Genomic DNA, 15,090 nt, shown 5'->3' with positions numbered 1-15,090 from the left:
ATATATATATATATATATATATATATATATATATATATATATATATAATATACAGAGTAAATCTACCCCAAAAGTAATGATTTATTTGTCTACAAAACTAAACTCTTTTTGGAATCATATGAGGCCCCTCCACTGAGGGGGGAGGCCTGGATGTTTATTGTCATGTGTATTCATGCTGCTTGCATGTCGTCGTTTATTTTGCCTTTGTTGTTTTCTTGACAGCTTTCTTTGCCTTGGGTGGTTTGGGAGATTTTGAAGCTCTCTTTATTTTGGGCTTTTTGTTCCCAACAACAAGCTGCTGCTGCTGCTGCTTCTTTTTCAAGGCTGTAGGTGGTTTGTTGCTTGTGGCGGCTTTCTTGGGAGTTACCACGGCCTTCTTTGCTGCTGTAGATGGTTTCTTGGTTGTGGTGGCTTTCTTGGGAGTTAGAACGGCCCTCTTCTCTGCTACGGCCAGCTTGAATGATCCACTAGCTCCACTTCCCTTGGTCTGAACAAGAATGCCGTCAGCCACTGCTTTCTTGAGAAATCTTCGGATGTAAATGGCGATCTTGGCAGCCTCGACTTTGTTGTTGGCAACAACGTACTTCTTGATTGCTTGTAGAGACGAGCCCTTACGGTCTTTGAGTGCTGCGACCGCGGCTAGAACCATTTGACTAGTTTTCGGGTGAGCAACCTGGACGCGAGGTTTCCTGGTGGTGGCCACCACAGCAGCAGCAGCCGCAGCCTTCTTGGTAGGCTTTGCTTCTACCATGATGATGATGAGATAACCAAGGTGATGAGAGACGCTCAGACAGTCACGGGGGAATGATGCTGCCGCCGCTTGAGCCGAACCTATTTATGTGCCGGCACGGTACAGAAGCTGCAACCTGGCAACTCGTCCACCAATCACGACGGTTGGTTTTACGGCTCCGAAACCTGGATCCCATATCTTCTCTAAAATAGAAGCATTTGTTCATGTTCTTTGTAAAAGTATCATAAAGCAGGACAGATGAGACAAATATCATAAAAACTGAAGAGCAGATGAGCACACACATGTATGTATTACAAAAGAAAATCCACAAATTCATTAGAAATTGGCAGGGTAGGCTGAGGAAGTAGGTAGATGTAAAATGTCTGTAAATGGCGAAAGAACATAAACCCAAGACTGAATAAACGATGTTAAATATCCATGCCAAGGAGACAAAAATATGTTAGGATACAATTACCATTAAGACACCACAAGAAGGTCCGTATCCTGCCGTGATGACTAAAAAGAGTTGGTTATTAGCCACAATGTGTAGGCAGTCTCATGCCAACGGCCATACCACGTTGAGAACACCGCTTCTCGTCCGATCAGCGAAGTTAAGCAACGTTGGGTTTGGTTAGTACTTGGATGGGTGACCGCCTGGGAACACCAAATGCTGTTGGCAATAATGTTTTTTGTTTTGTTTTGTTTTGTTTCGTTTGTTTTTGTTTGAATGGCTGGCTGGCTGGCTGGCTCCACGGGAAATTCACGGAGTTGTGTGGAATAAGGCCTGGTAAAATGAATTAATATGTATGTCATGTTTAAAACAAACTCGCTTAATATAGTGTGTGAGGCTTTATACAAAAACAAACAACCAAAACAAAACATGTTGTATATATATATATATATATATATATATATATATATATATATATATATATATATATATATATATATATATATAGCTTAATCCGGGTTTGAACTCGCAACTCCAAGAATACGCATCACTTATATACACTTTACCACTGGACCACTGCAGGACACTTGATGCTGAGGTATCAATTTAATGACGTAAATGCCATTTCCACAAATAAATGATAATTTAAAAGTATTTGTATGTACAAATCTTTTCTGTTTAAAAGGCTACAATATCAGTTACTGATATAATTTGTGTTAATGTTTCTATACCCACAGGAAGGCATGTTTTTGCTTATATGTAAGGGGTACGGAGAAGGAATCCACAGACCATCATTCCCCTTCCCCCCCCCCCCCCTCCCACCTACTACCACCACCACCACCACCACCACCACTACTCACCACCAATCACCACCAATCACCACCACCACCAATCACCACCAATCACCACCACCACACCTAACCGAAAACCCCCTAACACATCAACCCTCCCCCCAATCAACAGGCGAAATAATAACCCTCAAATGCCTGCCTGCCTGCCTGCCAGCCAGCCAATACTAACGGTCTTCTCAGAAAGAAAATCTCTTTGTATCTGTATTACTTGATGAAATGTATGATTCTAATAATGAAAATAAATTGTTATGTCGGTTGTATGAGCATAATGACCAATATGCACGTGATATGAATGAATTAAATAGTGTAGTTTTAAGTAATTAGGTTGTAGACACATTAAGCGGATATGATATTTGACGCGTCCAGAACTGGTGATTTTTGGTTTAGTTTTAAATGCACCACCACCACCACCATTGCTTCCCCAGAGCCTAATTAAGGACCGGTAAAAGGAGTCAATATGTATGTCATCTATAAAACCAAAGAATGAATAAAAACACACACACACACACCTACATAATAGTACTAGGAAGATTGTATGGCATAAAAAAAAAAAAAAAGTACTCCCATTGGGTCGTTTGAACTCGCGACTTCCAAAACACCAGCCACACACCTTACCACCCAGCCACCATAGAGTTGGTATAATTGTGCAACTTTAGTTATAAAACTAAAGTTCTTATTGTCTCAAATCTTATTGTCTGTTCTATGAAAAGGCATGATGTAAATTATGTATTTTTTGAATGATTGAATTGTAGGCACATTAAGCGGATTCGATATTTGATATATCCAGAAAAGGTGATTTCTGTTCAGTTTTAAAATGCATCACCGTTAACGCTAAAGGACTGGTAAAACGACTCGATGTTTGTCATTTTTAAAATAAACACTAAAACTAGGCCCTTAACATATATAATGTTTGAATATAAATTGAATGCATATAAATACAAAGTGGGAGTGGCTGGCTGGCTGGCTGCCTGCCTGCCTGGCTGGCTGGCTGGCTGGCTGGCTGGTTGGCTGACTGGCTGGCTGCCTGGCTGCCTGCCTGCCTGCCTGCCTGCCTGCCTGCCTGCCTGCCTGGCTGGCTGGCTGGCTGGCTGGCTGGCTGGCTGGCTGGCTGGCTGGCTGGCTGGCTGGCTGCCCGCCCGCCCGCCCGCCCGCCCGCCCGCCCGCCCGCCTGCTTGCCTTGCCTTGCCTTGCCTTGCCTTGCCTTGCCTTGGCTGTCCTGTCCTGTTATTGCCTTGCCTTGCCTTGCCTTGCCTTGCCTTGCCTTGCCCTGCCCTGCCTTGGCTGCAGCTGGCTGGCTGGCCGTAAATCAACTCTTAACAACACCACACCACACCACACCATCACTCATCACCCATCACCCACCACCGGCCCCAGTCTCCCAGCCTCTCTTATATACCCGAGCAGGCCCTTTAAATTATTTGAATTGTTGCACTTCGGCCAATGGCACGATCGCTGCTGCTCAAACATATTCTGGTTCACAAGTATTATAATATATTATATTATATTATATTATATATATATATATATATATATATATATATATATATATATATATATATATATATATATATTTATTCATGAAACACATTAAAACCTTGATCATTTATTCATTCGTTACGTCTAGTGAAGAATTGCTTTTGTTCATTTGTATGATTAAAAATTGATAGAATATGAATTCCTCGCTTAAAGTAAAATATAAAATATATATTGGATTTATATGATTGGTTAATATTCCAAGTGATGCTGAATATCCCCTATAATTTTGTTTTGTTTGTTTGTTTGTTATGTACACATTCCAAATGAAATCAATATAAATGTTATTATTAATGTTTGAAAGTTGATTGTCTACTTGAATCTCTCTATTAAAGTGTGTGTGGCTCCGGATGGAGCCTGGTTATGGTATTTGTCGTGGTGGGTGGCAGAAGTGCTTACTTCTTCTCTGTCTTCTTTGGCAAAAGAACTGCCTGAATGTTTGGAAGAACACCTCCCTGTGCAATGGTTACGCCAGACAGAAGTTTGTTGAGTTCTTCGTCGTTGCGGATGGCCAACTGCAAGTGACGTGGGATGATACGGGTCTTCTTGTTGTCACGTGCGGCGTTACCGGCGAGCTCCAGAACTTCGGCAGCGAGGTATTCCATGACGGCTGCCAGGTAGACAGGAGCGCCAGCACCGACGCGTTCGGCGTAGTTGCCCTTACGCAGCAGACGGTGAATTCTGCCCACGGGGAACTGAAGTCCGGCCCTGCTGGAGCGAGACTTTGACTTGCCCTTCACTTTGCCTCCCTTGCCGCGTCCTGACATTGCTGCTGCTGTTGTGGGTTTGTGGTGGTTTTATGCCGCCCCGCAGATCGAGCTTCGTGTTATATACCCCGCTCAGGATCAAGGGAGCCCGCCACTGACCAATCAGCGCGCTCCGCCACGCGACCCGCTCTGAGCTGAGTCGCGAGCGGGATATAAAAGGAAAGCTCGCCTCGCGCAAAAGTTCATTATTGTATCGCAACGCCAGCCAGCACGAGCATCATCATGCCACCCAAGGCATCTGGAAAGGCTGCCAAGAAGGCCGGAAAGGCCCAGAAGGCCATTGCCAAGGGCGATAAGAAAAAGAAGCGCAGGAGGAAGGAGAGCTACAGCATCTACATCTACAAAGTGCTGAAGCAGGTCCACCCCGACACTGGTATCTCTTCCAAAGCCATGTCGATCATGAACTCGTTCGTGAACGACATCTTCGAGCGCATCGCCGCCGAGGCTTCTCGCCTGGCCCACTACAACAAGCGTTCCACCATTACCAGTCGGGAGATCCAGACGGCTGTAAGGCTCCTGTTGCCCGGAGAACTGGCCAAGCACGCCGTCTCTGAGGGCACTAAGGCCGTCACCAAGTACACCTCCTCCAAGTAAACGGCTTACTTACTGCCCTGTGGTGGTGGCTTGGCCTCAAACCAACAAACTCGGCTCCATTGGAGCCACACTTTAATTTCTAAAGAGATTGTGAGTGTTAGACACCAATACTATTATAACAAAAACCTCTGTCACTGAAAGCAAATAGCTATAAAATGAGAATATTTATGAAACTGTCTGTGTGTGTTTCTCTCTCTCAGTGTCTGTCTGTCTGTCTGTCTGTCTGTCTGTCTGTCTGTCTGTCTGCCTGCCTGCCTGCCTGTCTGTCTGTCTGTCTGTCTGTCTGTCTGTCTGTCTGTCTGTCAGTCTGTCTGTCTGTCTGTCTGTCTTGTCTGTCTTGTCTGTCTGTCTGTGTGTGTCTCTCTCTCTCTCTCTCTCTCTCTCTCTCTCTCTCTCTCTCTCTCTCTCTCTCTCTCTCTCTCTCTCTCTCTCTCTCTCTCTCTCTCAACACATATAAGCACTCGGTATCTTTTTTCTAGAGATTAGAGATTCATTGTTATGTTCCACATTAGGATTACTATGCAGGCCACCCTCTTAGGTTTGAAAATGTCAAGAAAACGGTTAATTTAAAATGTCATCTCCTAACTTAACAGATTAAGCCAGAGGACCGAAAACAGAATAAAACAGGACTGGACAGTATATGTCACTTATACAAGCTGCTTTTATTTCTAGTACAGTATGACAATTTTTATTTTGGGGGGGGGGTGATCCTTGACAGTGCATAAGAGTGAAAAGCGACGGCGTTTTGTTTGTAAGAGAACAGGTTGTACTACAAATGACTTGATTTATTGATATCACATGTATGTATGACACCTAAATTATGCTAGGAATGTCTGAAATCTCCTTAGAAGGATATTTTGGCCCTGAGAAGGGCCGAGTTTGGTGTATACTAGGGTGGTCGATTTAGCTTATGCACGCTCTCCACGGATACGGCGAGCAAGCTGAATGTCCTTTGGCATGATGGTGACACGCTTGGCGTGGATGGCACAGAGGTTAGTGTCCTCGAAGAGACCGACCAGGTAAGCCTCGGATGCCTCCTGTAAAGCCATGACGGCAGACGACTGGAAGCGAAGATCGGTCTTGAAGTCCTGGGCAATCTCGCGCACCAGACGCTGGAAGGGAAGTTTCCTGATGAGCAACTCGGTGCTCTTCTGGTAACGACGGATCTCACGCAGGGCGACCGTTCCGGGCCTGTAACGGTGAGGCTTCTTCACACCCCCTGTGGCAGGAGCAGACTTGCGTGCTGCCTTGGTGGCCAGCTGCTTACGAGGAGCCTTGCCTCCCGTGGACTTGCGAGCAGTCTGCTTGGTGCGAGCCATGGTGAACAACTGTGGTTTGTGATGGCCGGCGCCGAAAAATTTTTGCTTATATACGCCGTCTCGAGGCGCTTGCTCGAGCGCCATTGGCTGCTCGACTCGCCTACGTCACCCCGTTGCCCCTCCCCTCCTTCCTCTGGCTGCAGCCAACAGGCGGCTCACCTCAATCACTATTATCGCTGATTTTGCTCTATTTTTTGGATTTGTGCAAAAGTCATTTCACAGGGACGTGAAACAGACGAGTAGGCAACTGCAGTTTTGAAAGCGTTGTGAGAAAGCCGTGTCTACTCGACCACAAGCGTAAAGTAAGGGCAGGCAGGAGTTGCAATGCTACTAGTACGTCCGCTTGATGGGATATAGTCGGGAAATCGTGCGGGCATTCTCTCATTGGCAACGGAAGCAGCAGCACGTCGCGCTCGCAGTGAGATCTAGGCGATACGCTGTTTGAGCGCCCCCGCACCTGCAACCACCTGCCTCTGCATTATTGCAGTTACATGGGACCACCGTTTTGAGGCATCTGACATCACAACCACCACAGTGATCCAACAGCATCGATTTAACAACAGCCAGAGATGCAGAGCGCTAGTAGCACCTGTTGCTAACTTGCAAGGTCAGGGCCGCTTGGTCGGCCCAGACGAGCATACTCTCGTGGTAACCCTACCTGGGGCCACATCCTTATCACAGCCATCTTCCATCCAAGGCAACACCCAGGCAAACTGGCACACACCTCTTTTTCAGGCAACGACGGCTCTTCCTCTCGGCGTGTTCACGGTTTATGTTACAGCTCTATCAGTGATATAACGTGCAAAGATACATTACCCTAGTGGGCCAACCCGTACTGCCACCCTGAATAAAACCAGGGACAGCTGGATGGCCTAACTTACGTAATGTGTATTGCCGTGCATAGCACTCTTTCTCTCCTCTGCTAAACATTTCTTCCTCTTCAGGCCGGGACCTACCCCCTGTGCGGTGAAAGTGCAGTGGGGTATTCGTCCTTTCCTCCCAGGTGGGGTCACAGCACGTGCTTGCGCCCTGTGTCTCCCTGCCTGGCTTGTTTGCTATGCCGATCCACTGCTAGAACCTCGTGATAGTGCGAGTCAACTAGCAGTGGGGGTTGCCCTTGAGTAACACCTTCAGGACTCACGAATACTTTGTATTTGTGCCGAACCGGGTTCAATTAGCCTGCTAGGAACCCGGAATTACGCCTCTGACAACCGAGCTCCAACCCACAGCTCACGAGCACACTGACCCCCCCACTGAGCTAATGGAATCGCAGTGATTGGCACAAGACACGGGACTGTCAGTAGACAGTGAGTCACAATGGCTCACTGTCTACGGATGACCTACACTGGGAATACACCCATAGACACAGTTGACTGCATCACTACCTTTTACAATGCCACTGGCACACCAGCCACTAACCATATAAAACATGCCAACACAAACACCATCAAATTTCTCATTGCCTCTGAAGACGACCTTTTTGCCTGTTTCAAGGAACCTACTTTCAGAAAACTCACACAAGCTTCACTTACTCCTGTTCTCACTATTGAACAAAAAACTAAATGCTCTGTACTTGTAAGAAATGTCGACAGCTCTGTCCTTTCAGCACCTACTACTATCAATCTCTCTCAAGACATCTCTCACAGGAATGCTATTACTGTAATGGAGATATACCCAGTGCCCAATACAAAACACCTCAAGATCCAATGTTCCTCCCCTACAGAAGCTCAAAAACTCTTGCACCATGGAATTAAAATCCTCCACACCAGCACTCCTCCCTATCTCATTAGTCCAGTTGACTATCTTCCTTTGCTGCAATGCTTTAAATGCTACAAATACAGTCATGAAACCCGGAAATGTAAAAGCCCACAAATTTGTTCAAAATGTTCTGTAGAAGGCCATTTTTACACTCAGTGCTCTGCCAACACTTTAAAATGCATCAATTGCCAAGGAGGTCATTCAGCAGTTGACAAATCTTGCCCTTTGAGAAAGCAAACCCTAAAATCTCTTCGCAATAACCAACCTCGCACTCAAGCACACCCTCATTCCTCTTCTTCAACCTCCCATAACCTATCTCATCACCAAACAGCATCAGCCACATCAATGTCCTATGCCAGTGTCCTTAATGCTTCACCTCACCAGCAACATCATCATAATACTGCACAACAAACTCAGTCCTCTCCACCTCTCTTCCCTCACCCACCACCTCCACCTTATTCTCCTCTTCAGAACCTTGCATATGAACGAGTCACTGCCTGTGTACAATCAATTCGATTCACACAACTTCAACACCATGACTGGACGCGGCAAGGGAGGCAAGGGACTCGGAAAGGGTGGCGCCAAGCGTCATCGTAAGGTGCTACGTGACAACATCCAGGGCATCACCAAGCCCGCTATTCGTCGCTTAGCTCGTCGTGGCGGCGTGAAGCGTATTTCGGGTCTCATCTACGAAGAGACCCGTGGCGTCCTGAAGGTGTTCCTCGAGAACGTCATCCGTGATGCTGTAACCTACACGGAACACGCCAAGAGGAAGACCGTCACTGCCATGGACGTGGTGTACGCTCTGAAGCGCCAGGGTCGTACCCTCTACGGATTCGGCGGATAAGAGCTTGGCTAATCCATCGATTCCACCCACCACCACCTCAAAACGGGACCTAATTAGGTCCCTATACTTTTTTACTGAAGGGCTTAATAGACGATAACATAAATTGTTTTGATATCAGCTAGCACATTGGGTCTTATGAAATCTATTTTTTATCCTCGCATGCTTAAAGGGACTCTGATTGGGGAGGGAGGGGGGGGGGGAAGGTTTGTTACGTTATATACTAGCAGAGCAGGATCATTGGTGGGGGGGGGGGGGGTGAGGGGGAGAGAGAGAGAGAGAGAGATCTTTCCCAACTCTTCCTTTTTACATGAGTGAGCTACCCGTTTTATTCATTTTATCCTTCTCAGAGCTGTTTTGATAGTATCCAAATGATGGTAAATGAAAAGGGAGGACACGAATATCTACCCAGAATTCAGGACTGGCAATCGATATGCATGTTTGAGTGCGAATCTTTTTCTCTCTCAACTTAGGTATACGTTTATGTCGTACCTAAAAGCGAGAACCACACTATTGGGACAAGTATGCAAGGCCCAATTTTCCTAACAAGCACAGTTAATTTTGTTATTTTCGAACATTTCTTTCCAAATTGGTTTATCCAATTAACAGTATTATATTAAGATCATGAATTGCTGGGTTAGGTTAGGTTAGGTTAGGTTAGGTTAGGTTAGCTTAGCTTAGGTTAGGTTAGGTTAGGTTAGGTTAGCTTAGCTTAGCTTGGGTTAGCTTAGGTTAGGTTAGGTTAGCTTAGCTTGGGTTAGCATAGGTTAGGTTAGGTTTGATTACATTTCTATGTTAGATTTAACTCAAATTCAAAACAATTGCAGTCATTCGGCTTGTTAGTCAACTTGCCTCTAATAGGGGCAATTTGTCTAACAAGACTATTTAGTTTTGTGTGCATATATATATATATATATATATATATATATATATATATATATATATATATATATATATATATATATATATATATATATATATATATATATTATAGCTTCAAGACTCCGAACCAATATAGAAGCATCAAGAGGAAGTGCTTGTGTTATGGGCCAATAGGCCTTCTGCAGTTACTTCCATTCTTATGTTTTTATTCCCATTGGTTCGTGTTTTATCTTGTGTAAATGTCAATCACCTCACCAAAAACTTTGGTACCATATCACCTCACCCATGTATGTGTGTGTATATATATATATATATATATATATATATATATATATATATATATATATATATATATATATATATATATATATATATATATATATATATATATATATATATAATATACAGAGTAAATCTACCCCAAAAGTAATGATTTATTTGTCTACAAAACTAAACTCTTTTTGGAATCATATGAGGCCCCTCCACTGAGGGGGGAGGCCTGGATGTTTATTGTCATGTGTATTCATGCTGCTTGCATGTCGTCGTTTATTTTGCCTTTGTTGTTTTCTTGACAGCTTTCTTTGCCTTGGGTGGTTTGGGAGATTTTGAAGCTCTCTTTATTTTGGGCTTTTTGTTCCCAACAACAAGCTGCTGCTGCTGCTGCTTCTTTTTCAAGGCTGTAGGTGGTTTGTTGCTTGTGGCGGCTTTCTTGGGAGTTACCACGGCCTTCTTTGCTGCTGTAGATGGTTTCTTGGTTGTGGTGGCTTTCTTGGGAGTTAGAACGGCCCTCTTCTCTGCTACGGCCAGCTTGAATGATCCACTAGCTCCACTTCCCTTGGTCTGAACAAGAATGCCGTCAGCCACTGCTTTCTTGAGAAATCTTCGGATGTAAATGGCGATCTTGGCAGCCTCGACTTTGTTGTTGGCAACAACGTACTTCTTGATTGCTTGTAGAGACGAGCCCTTACGGTCTTTGAGTGCTGCGACCGCGGCTAGAACCATTTGACTAGTTTTCGGGTGAGCAACCTGGACGCGAGGTTTCCTGGTGGTGGCCACCACAGCAGCAGCAGCCGCAGCCTTCTTGGTAGGCTTTGCTTCTACCATGATGATGATGAGATAACCAAGGTGATGAGAGACGCTCAGACAGTCACGGGGGAATGATGCTGCCGCCGCTTGAGCCGAACCTATTTATGTGCCGGCACGGTACAGAAGCTGCAACCTGGCAACTCGTCCACCAATCACGACGGTTGGTTTTACGGCTCCGAAACCTGGATCCCATATCTTCTCTAAAATAGAAGCATTTGTTCATGTTCTTTGTAAAAGTATCATAAAGCAGGACAGATGAGACAAATATCATAAAAACTGAAGAGCAGATGAGCACACACATGTATGTATTACAAAAGAAAATCCACAAATTCATTAGAAATTGGCAGGGTAGGCTGAGGAAGTAGGTAGATGTAAAATGTCTGTAAATGGCGAAAGAACATAAACCCAAGACTGAATAAACGATGTTAAATATCCATGCCAAGGAGACAAAAATATGTTAGGATACAATTACCATTAAGACACCACAAGAAGGTCCGTATCCTGCCGTGATGACTAAAAAGAGTTGGTTATTAGCCACAATGTGTAGGCAGTCTCATGCCAACGGCCATACCACGTTGAGAACACCGCTTCTCGTCCGATCAGCGAAGTTAAGCAACGTTGGGTTTGGTTAGTACTTGGATGGGTGACCGCCTGGGAACACCAAATGCTGTTGGCAATAATGTTTTTTGTTTTGTTTTGTTTTGTTTCGTTTGTTTTTGTTTGAATGGCTGGCTGGCTGGCTGGCTCCACGGGAAATTCACGGAGTTGTGTGGAATAAGGCCTGGTAAAATGAATTAATATGTATGTCATGTTTAAAACAAACTCGCTTAATATAGTGTGTGAGGCTTTATACAAAAACAAACAACCAAAACAAAACATGTTGTATATATATATATATATATATATATATATATATATATATATATATATATATATATATATATATATATATATATATATATATATATATATATAGCTTAATCCGGGTTTGAACTCGCAACTCCAAGAATACGCATCACTTATATACACTTTACCACTGGACCACTGCAGGACACTTGATGCTGAGGTATCAATTTAATGACGTAAATGCCATTTCCACAAATAAATGATAATTTAAAAGTATTTGTATGTACAAATCTTTTCTGTTTAAAAGGCTACAATATCAGTTACTGATATAATTTGTGTTAATGTTTCTATACCCACAGGAAGGCATGTTTTTGCTTATATGTAAGGGGTACGGAGAAGGAATCCACAGACCATCATTCCCCTTCCCCCCCCCCCTCCCACCTACTACCACCACCACCACCACCACCACCACTACTCACCACCAATCACCACCAATCACCACCACCACCAATCACCACCAATCACCACCACCACACCTAACCGAAAACCCCCTAACACATCAACCCTCCCCCCAATCAACAGGCGAAATAATAACCCTCAAATGCCTGCCTGCCTGCCTGCCAGCCAGCCAATACTAACGGTCTTCTCAGAAAGAAAATCTCTTTGTATCTGTATTACTTGATGAAATGTATGATTCTAATAATGAAAATAAATTGTTATGTCGGTTGTATGAGCATAATGACCAATATGCACGTGATATGAATGAATTAAATAGTGTAGTTTTAAGTAATTAGGTTGTAGACACATTAAGCGGATATGATATTTGACGCGTCCAGAACTGGTGATTTTTGGTTTAGTTTTAAATGCACCACCACCACCACCACCACCATTGCTTCCCCAGAGCCTAATTAAGGACCGGTAAAAGGAGTCAATATGTATGTCATCTATAAAACCAAAGAATGAATAAAAACACACACACACACACCTACATAATAGTACTAGGAAGATTGTATGGCATAAAAAAAAAAAAAAGTACTCCCATTGGGTCGTTTGAACTCGCGACTTCCAAAACACCAGCCACACACCTTACCACCCAGCCACCATAGAGTTGGTATAATTGTGCAACTTTAGTTATAAAACTAAAGTTCTTATTGTCTCAAATCTTATTGTCTGTTCTATGAAAAGGCATGATGTAAATTATGTATTTTTTGAATGATTGAATTGTAGGCACATTAAGCGGATTCGATATTTGATATATCCAGAAAAGGTGATTTCTGTTCAGTTTTAAAATGCATCACCGTTAACGCTAAAGGACTGGTAAAACGACTCGATGTTTGTCATTTTAAAATAAACACTAAAACTAGGCCCTTAACATATATAATGTTTGAATATAAATTGAATGCATATAAATACAAAGTGGGAGTGGCTGGCTGGCTGGCTGCCTGCCTGCCTGGCTGGCTGGCTGGCTGGCTGGCTGGTTGGCTGACTGGCTGGCTGCCTGGCTGCCTGGCTGCCTGCCTGCCTGCCTGCCTGCCTGCCTGCCTGCCTGCCTGCCTGGCTGGCTGGCTGGCTGGCTGGCTGGCTGGCTGGCTGGCTGGCTGCCCGCCCGCCCGCCCGCCCGCCCGCCCGCCCGCCCGCCCGCCTGCTTGCCTTGCCTTGCCTTGCCTTGCCTTGCCTTGCCTTGGCTGTCCTGTCCTGTTATTGCCTTGCCTTGCCTTGCCTTGCCTTGCCTTGCCTTGCCCTGCCCTGCCTTGGCTGCAGCTGGCTGGCTGGCCGTAAATCAACTCTTAACAACACCACACCACACCACACCATCACTCATCACCCATCACCCACCACCGGCCCCAGTCTCCCAGCCTCTCTTATATACCCGAGCAGGCCCTTTAAATTATTTGAATTGTTGCACTTCGGCCAATGGCACGATCGCTGCTGCTCAAACATATTCTGGTTCACAAGTATTATAATATATTATATTATATTATATTATATATATATATATATATATATATATATATATATATATATATATATATATATATATATATATATATTTATTCATGAAACACATTAAAACCTTGATCATTTATTCATTCGTTACGTCTAGTGAAGAATTGCTTTTGTTCATTTGTATGATTAAAAATTGATAGAATATGAATTCCTCGCTTAAAGTAAAATATAAAATATATATTGGATTTATATGATTGGTTAATATTCCAAGTGATGCTGAATATCCCCTATAATTTTGTTTTGTTTGTTTGTTTGTTATGTACACATTCCAAATGAAATCAATATAAATGTTATTATTAATGTTTGAAAGTTGATTGTCTACTTGAATCTCTCTATTAAAGTGTGTGTGGCTCCGGATGGAGCCTGGTTATGGTATTTGTCGTGGTGGGTGGCAGAAGTGCTTACTTCTTCTCTGTCTTCTTTGGCAAAAGAACTGCCTGAATGTTTGGAAGAACACCTCCCTGTGCAATGGTTACGCCAGACAGAAGTTTGTTGAGTTCTTCGTCGTTGCGGATGGCCAACTGCAAGTGACGTGGGATGATACGGGTCTTCTTGTTGTCACGTGCGGCGTTACCGGCGAGCTCCAGAACTTCGGCAGCGAGGTATTCCATGACGGCTGCCAGGTAGACAGGAGCGCCAGCACCGACGCGTTCGGCGTAGTTGCCCTTACGCAGCAGACGGTGAATTCTGCCCACGGGGAACTGAAGTCCGGCCCTGCTGGAGCGAGACTTTGACTTGCCCTTCACTTTGCCTCCCTTGCCGCGTCCTGACATTGCTGCTGCTGTTGTGGGTTTGTGGTGGTTTTATGCCGCTTTTGCTTTGCTTTGATGTCCATAGGGAATGGAAAGGATGGGGGAGGTAGAGGGATGGGGAGATGAAATTCAGGAAGAGGATGTGGGTGTAGAGAGAGAGGAGGTTTGAAAGTTCGGTGGCCTGTCCACCATGGGTTGACATTTTTGTATGTGTTGTTTGTTTGCGTGTGTGTTATGTTGGGTTGTCAGTACATTGGCTGGGGGGGCTAGTGTTTGTGACCTTGTTGGTGTCCTAAAGCACTAGAGCCGATGGAGTTGGCTGAAGGAGGCTAATCTTAGAAACATCAGGGTAGTTACACTTCTGACGCCACGACAAATGGTTTTTTGGTTTTATATTTTTTTGTAGGTGTTTTATTTATATATATTTTTTTTTTTTTTTTTTTTTTTTTTATTTATTTATTTATTTATTATTATTTTTTTTTTTTTTTTTTTTTTTTTTTTATTTATTATTTTTTTTTTTCTTTCTTTATTCTTCATTTGGTGTAGATTGGGTCCGGGATGGGCCACTCATCTGGATCGTCTGGCAGACCGCTTAGTATCTGAGGGCTTGGGAAGGCCTCATCATGGATATGTCTGATCACTTTTTGTTGGAGAGTGATTCTTCTGGTTC

General features: G+C 44.0%; 2 non-coding genes across 2 annotated transcripts; both read left to right on the top strand.

Moving 5' to 3' along the window:
- The first annotated feature begins 1,290 nt into the window (after positions 1-1,290).
- LOC138365770 (5S ribosomal RNA) lies at positions 1,291-1,409 on the top strand. Its single transcript, XR_011228989.1, has one exon. It is a non-coding gene; the product is annotated as a 5S ribosomal RNA (ribosomal RNA).
- A 9,963-nt stretch (positions 1,410-11,372) lies between these two features.
- LOC138365769 (5S ribosomal RNA) lies at positions 11,373-11,491 on the top strand. Its single transcript, XR_011228988.1, has one exon. It is a non-coding gene; the product is annotated as a 5S ribosomal RNA (ribosomal RNA).
- Positions 11,492-15,090: the final 3,599 nt, after the last annotated feature.

This window comes from Procambarus clarkii, chromosome 17 (genome assembly GCF_040958095.1).
Source record: "Procambarus clarkii isolate CNS0578487 chromosome 17, FALCON_Pclarkii_2.0, whole genome shotgun sequence".
NCBI lineage: Eukaryota > Metazoa > Arthropoda > Malacostraca > Decapoda > Cambaridae > Procambarus > Procambarus clarkii.
Note: the sequence above shows the minus strand (reverse complement) of the source record. Positions and strands in the feature narration are given on the sequence as shown.